This window comes from Mastigoproctus giganteus, chromosome 6 (assembly GCF_048544385.1).
Source record: "Mastigoproctus giganteus isolate SK-2022 chromosome 6, ASM4854438v1, whole genome shotgun sequence".
Lineage (NCBI taxonomy): Eukaryota > Metazoa > Arthropoda > Arachnida > Uropygi > Thelyphonidae > Mastigoproctus > Mastigoproctus giganteus.
The window spans coordinates 5,099,231-5,105,230 of record NC_143580.1 but is presented as its reverse complement, the minus strand read 5'-3'; positions in this window follow the sequence as shown (position 1 = coordinate 5,105,230).

The window sequence follows — 6,000 nt, the reverse complement described above, 5'->3', positions numbered from 1 at the left end:
GGTTTTCGAGTATCTCCATATTTGAAGTATAACAAAAACCATACACTTACCTTTAACATGGAACAAACCCTGTAATGTTGACCTACAACTACCAGCGGAGAAATGAGGTGACGACATCTTGTTCAACCACACAGCAGAATGAATCTCTAGATAACTTATATTTTCATTTGGAAAATGAAAATGTAAGATCTGGATCCATTGGTTCGTTGTTTTCCCGCTTTGTTAATCTCTGAAGTTTGATACTATAGCATACAGTATTTTATTTTTGTCACCCAATCAAACATTGCGGTCTGTGTAGATCAACACTAAATACATGTACTGATTAGCAATTCCTATGGGTGTATAAAGGCCACTGGAATGAAACATAAACGTTTAGTATAGTTCAGTGATACACCTGGTTAAAAGTAAGCGCCCGTGGTGTGAGTCATCGGTCCAGTCGTATAACCACCCAAGACACACCCAAAGTATATCTTGCCTGGTTATTCTTTGACAGGATTCTACTGATTGTTAGTGAAAGCATTGTGTCAGGGCTCTCCTTCACTTCATTGTCCGAATGAAAGTGTCGACCTTTGAGAGTCTTTGAAGGAGGACGAGGAGCGCGAAGATGTAGCAATTGGGCAACAGATCAGGGCGTAGGCTGGATTTCGTAGCACCCATACCGTTGCAACTGAGCACCGTTTCCAACTCAAACATTTCGTTACCTACGCAGTTCTTGTAATGACATTGGTTTCTTGCTTTTGGTACTTGTACTTGTCAGTACTTCGTGTTGGGCGTTTCCAGTAACGACGTTGAAACTTCGTTATGGCTGCCTTCATGGGTAACACATTTGGTCAGATCGCATCCCCACACCGGATGGAAAAGACCTGCGTTCGACTCCCGTCGATGACGAGAGGAATTTTTATGAGCCTTTTTCAAAACGCGAATGAGTTAGTCGGCCTCATGTGAGGGCAGCATGGTTTTTTCTCCCAGAAACTCGGGTTTTTCGTCTAGCAAACAGAAAATGGACCTCCTAACACACGCAGTTTACAGATAGTATACATGGAGCAATATGGCCTTAGTCGCTAATGCTCTTAAAAAACTCTATACAGCAAACAGGAAATCGTTATGGCTCCCAATCTCTGCTCGATTACCCATTCTTCTGCACACCTTATCTAACTGACCAACCGTTAGATAAGCGCTAATCAGTACATGTATTCAGTGTTGATCTACACAGACCATAATGTTTGGGTGACAAAAAGAAAATACTGTATGCCATATTATCAAACTTCATTGCCCTCACGGGTAGCACAGTTGGTAGAATCGCTGTCGTCTCCACACTGCGTGTAAAAATCTGAGTTCGAACCCCATCGATGGTGTGAAGGATTTTTATGGGCCTTTTTCAAAATGTGGCTGAGTTAGTTGGTTTCAGGCGAGGGAAGTATGGTTCCCCCCAACGGGAATTTGCGTTTTTCGTCCAGCAAAAAGCAAATCGACCACAGGACACGAGCAATTTACAGATAATATACACTGCGCAATATGGCCCAAGTCGCTAATGCGCCTAAAACCTACAACAAAAAGCAAACAACTTCTTATATTAACACGATTAATCCGTCAGTAACAAGTTCTGGCTAAATTACTGTCCTTGGAACATTTAAAACGGCTTTCAATAGCGGCACATGTAAATGTACACAACTACCATAGCGATAAACGTTCACTGACTGTTCATTCTTTGAACTCAAATATTGCGTCATCTCATGCTGGGCATATTTGGAAGTCTGTACGTTCAAATACTCAAGGGAAAAAAAGGATATACAGAACGGCCATTCTGTATAATTCTTTATCGGGAGAGAGAAAACGCATATGAACAGAAATTTTCACTAAAAATTTGAATCTGAAGATCAAGAAGTAGGTGGGGAAAGATGATTCAAGGGAATAAAACCAAGGGATTGTGGAGCCAAAAGGGTACTGTGGCTCCACAATCCCAAGCTTTGCCAAATCAAAATAAAAATCAATTATCAGCACAGAATGAGATCTGGCGTTGTTGAAAAACAGAAACTAACTCTTTTTTTCTTCTCGAATTGAGGTATTCGGGGAATTCTTTCAACCAAACGATATAACTCTTTTGAATAATACTTATTCACTGGTCAAATTTCTTGCCATCGAAGATAGGTTGATCACTTTGAGTTTGATCAACCTTTGATAAATGGCGCATTATAGCCTTAGTTGCTAATGCGCCAATAAAATCCAACAACCAACCAACCAACCGTTGATAAAACTCAAAGTTATCAATGACACTTTGAGATTTCATTTTTGAAAACGAAATTTTTGTGTCTTGGAGAGCATGTCGATCGTCATTCCATGCTTTCTCTGTTTGTGGCTCGTGTTTTGAAAACCGTGACTCGTCACCTGTTATGAGCTCTTTGTATGATTGTATGAACTCTTGTATGAGTTCTTGATTGATGAACTCTCAGTTCATCAATCAAGCACTGCGAAAGAAATATAATGCAGGTCTTTCTTTTCCGAATTGCAGGAATTGTTTCTCTATTAATATGAAGTTGTTCTTCCATCATTCTAAGAGTTATTCGACGATCAGACGTAATCGGAGTGAGAACTTTTTCGACTGTTTCCAGGATGCGTTGTTGGACATCCACAGCGTTGGTCATCTTCCAGATCCTCAGGGCTATCATAAATTTTGAAAGCCATTAAAAATAAGCGAGCCACTTGAACTCTATCAATTCGTATATTTCAATGACCCTTCTATCCATCTTGAAACAAAGTTTAATGCTCGTTTTTTGTTCAACTTATATAACTTAACACAATGACCACTCCTTGAACAACACAACTGCATGCGATCAACTTACGATATAATTATGATTACGATACCTAGAAAAATCTGTATGGTTGACATCAATCTCTTGTGATTTGCAGTTTACATTTAATCGGATATTTCAAATAGGATCGTATATAAGAAACATTCCCGAGCAAGATTGAGTTGTGTGTCCGGATGGATGAAATGTTTCAGACGATTAGGGATTTATCACTGGCATTTTTTCTTATTTTAATAATTTTCGAAAGAGTACACTAATAATCAAGATCAGTCTGTAATTTTAGATGTTTTTCTGGTAATCTTTTTCTTTTTTTGGGGGGGGGAAGAACTGTTTTTTTTTATTTGATGGATATGTGGAAGACCGCAAAGATTTTTGAAGAATGTACCTAGAGGCGACCATAAATACCTACTGACACACTTTGACTAACAGTAGGAATGTTGTCAAGGTCTGAAGAGATGCTAACCAATACTTTATTTCTCCTTTTATATCTCCTCTCCTTTCCTTTCTGAATCCCAATTAGTGAATTAGGATTCACTAATTGGGATTCAGAAAGGAGAGGAGATATATGTGCTGTTCAGTGGGATGTTAACAAAATCACTCGCACAGGTAAAACTGGAAGAGGAGTTCGAATAATTTCTGCATAGTTAATTTAAATTAAATAATTCAGACAACATGTAGACTCATAAGTAGAGCCAAAGGGCAAGAATTCGAGAATTTCAGGTTCATCAACTTTATTTCTTAAAAATGCCAGGATGGCTTTAGATCTTTCACTCTTATAAAATAAAAATTCTGTTTATGCTCCGCAAGGGCCACACACAGGATCAGAGGAGGTCATAAGATAGAAAACACAAGAGCGTCACCCTACTTAGTAGTCACTCGGCTTGAACCATGGTCAATTCAAATGCGTGTACAAGTATACCCTCCAGTGTGACCACTCAGCTACGACTAGCTTCAGTTGAATAAAACAAGCAGTCAATTATTGGATTCATATTTCTAATATTTTGAATAATTTTACTAAGAAATACTGATAGATTTTTATCAAATATTTATCGACCGAAAAATTAAAGAAAACATTTCTTTCCTATTTTGAATAAGTACAAAGAACTGTAATAAATAATTTACTACGCTAAAGAACTAATTTTACTATAAAATAGCATAATTCAGAAAACAGCATAAAATAAATTTTTTCGTTTAAAAATGAGTCACAAATTTTTCAAAATCACAAAATATTCAGTATTACATTTAATATTTTTTACGATAAACAGAATTAAAATTAGAACGCTATAAATATCAATGTCTTAAAGCTATAATAAATTCTTAACTATTTTTTTTTCTTAAACTTTGAAACTATTTGAAAAACCTTTTGAAACTATTGGTAGACGAAAGTTACTACTGCAGCATTACAATACACTGTGGGACAAAATTAACAGAACATTTGGTATGGTGGTGTACCATAGAAGACAGATGAAATGAGGAGACACCAAGAAACTTCGGACAGGTATAAGGGACATTTATAGGTGTTGTGCAAGGATTGCCAAAAAGATCACATTACAGAAGTCGATACAAGATGCTTGAAGATATAATCACATGACATCAGTACGGCGTATCATCCCGTTCAACAGCTAAACAGGCCTGACAACAACGGTGAACCATGCTCGATATTAGGTTGTATAAGATTTTGTGGCTACAAATACCATTCTTCCACCAGCGCAGACCTTAGCTCACCAAGTGACCTTGGAGTTGGCTGTCAGTGTGCAATGCAACACCCAAAAGTGTCCCACACATTTCGATCGGATTTTAAGTCTGGTGATTGCGCTGGCCACGATAGTCGTTGGATATCTGCAGTTTCAATATATTCCTCCACCACTTGACCTCCATGTGCAGTGGCGTTGTCGTGCATGAAAAGAAAATCTGGGCCAACCGCACCCCTAAAAAGTCGCACATAGGGGTTTGTTGGCCTGTTTTCGGTACCTTTACGCAGTTACGGTACCCCTATGAAGAGGGGTGCGGCTGTTGATCATTATTCCGCACCACATGAAAATACTGCCTCCACCGTAAGTGTCCCTTTCTCTGATGTTGGAGGGATGGTACTGCATTCCTCGTTGTCTCCAGCTGAAATAACGTCTAGAATCTGTTTGTAAGCTTAAACGGGACTCATCAGATAACAGAACTGTACCCCATTTGTAAAGGCCCCAAGTCACATGTTCATGGCACCAGTTTTGACGAGCTCTGCGGTGGTTTGGGGTTAACGGGACCCAAATTATTGTATACAGTCCACTTGAATTGCGCCTTCTTAACCTAGTCAGATTGGAAATGTTTTCACCTGCGGCCGTAGCAACCTCAAGAGAACAGTTGATGACAGGACATCGTAGGATTCCGTCTTGCTGTTCGAGCCATATAGCGTCTGTTCTGGTTGACGTAGACATCGAGCAACCTTGGCCAGCTCTTCTTATAATGGTTTCTCCTTCCTGAAACTGCTTCCATAGTGCCGAAACGATACTGCGTGACACAGGCTTCAGATGGAGCATAAAGGATCCTCCATCCCAATGAATCAACTGAATGACAATAACACGCCATCCTGAGTACTGGAAATGTGGCTATCTCATTGAGCAAGCCAAAAAAAAAAAAAAAAAAGGGAGAATGAAATTATGCGGTCCCAACATGTGTTTTTTTGTAAACATGAATATTTTGCATAATGTGCGGCTCTGTTAGGTGGCAGATCGATTTTTATTGGATACTCAGAAATTGCATGCCAGGATGGCTATTACATCAAATATTCGCCTTCGACAACACTTTTCATAATAAAATATTCATGACAAATATTTTGTACTGTTACTTTTGTCAATTAATGTAGTAATACTACAGTAGTAACTGCCACAATAAGGTCACAGTGTCACAATAGGGTAATTCCCCTATAGTTGATATATTCCCTTCTGGACCCTTTTTTAAAAATTGGTATAATGATTCCCCTTTGTCCAATCATTTGGTACTCATTTCTGTTTCCAAACTAGGCTGATAATATAAATAAAACAATAAATTTTCTGTTTATACTCCGGGACGACCAAACGTCAGAGGAGTTCACAAGATAGACAGAATACAAGAAACAGCACCGTATTCAGCAGTCACGGGTTTGAACCCTGGTCACTCAAGGCACGTGTACTTATGCACCCGCGCGCCTGCCCACTAGGCTACG